This window comes from Habropoda laboriosa, unplaced genomic scaffold, assembly GCF_001263275.1.
Source record: "Habropoda laboriosa isolate 0110345459 unplaced genomic scaffold, ASM126327v1 scaffold597, whole genome shotgun sequence".
Taxonomy (NCBI): Eukaryota; Metazoa; Arthropoda; class Insecta; order Hymenoptera; family Apidae; genus Habropoda; species Habropoda laboriosa.
The window spans coordinates 306,342-306,996 of record NW_017100768.1 but is presented as its reverse complement, the minus strand read 5'-3'; the positions used below and the strand labels follow the sequence as shown (position 1 = coordinate 306,996).

General features: G+C 50.2%; 1 protein-coding gene across 1 annotated transcript in view; it reads right to left on the bottom strand.

The window, feature by feature from the left end:
• The window catches only part of LOC108577215 (serine/threonine-protein kinase tricorner), a 34,249-nt gene that overhangs the window by 31,978 nt on the left and 1,616 nt on the right, over positions 1–655 (bottom strand). The window lies entirely within an intron of this gene.

Sequence of the window (655 nt, the reverse complement as noted above, 5' to 3'; positions counted from 1 at the left end):
GTCGTTCCTTTCGTCGCGTCCAACAGATCGACCTATATATTTAACTCGCTATCGGCAGTTCACCACAACCACGCGCGATCCGAGAGCGTTTGGCGAACGGTGAACCGATAAAGTACGTGGCCTTGAGGATGTATCCGTGGCAAAGTAAATTTATCCGACGCAACGTCATCTGGGTGCGTTATCCTGCGGCGCGGCGGTCGTGTCGTGTCGTGCGAATAAACGCGTTCGTAAGATAGGGGAAACTTGTGTTTCTAGAAAATGAGGAAAACGCGGTTGCCCGTGAGCTGGCGCGACGCAGGGAACAGAGCGAGAGAGGAGGATATCGCGGTGTCTCTAACGGTATATTGACCTCCGCGATGCCGATTGCCGTAAACACGTACATATTCCATATCTCGCACGCGACTACTTCGCTCGCTCGAGTTTTCACGTCGCTTCCTCCACTGCTGTTTGCAGATTAACAGGGTAGCTAGGTAAATCCAGTTGAAAATTCGTAGGAACAGCGTGTACGGCTGATGCAACAACGTACGCTAGACAATTGGGTCGTGGAAAAATTAGGCCATCAGGGCTATCAAATTGAGCTACGTCGCGAAACAAGTGCCCGTTACAATATACAACGTGTCCTTAATTGCACCAACTGCAGAAATTACCAAGAACT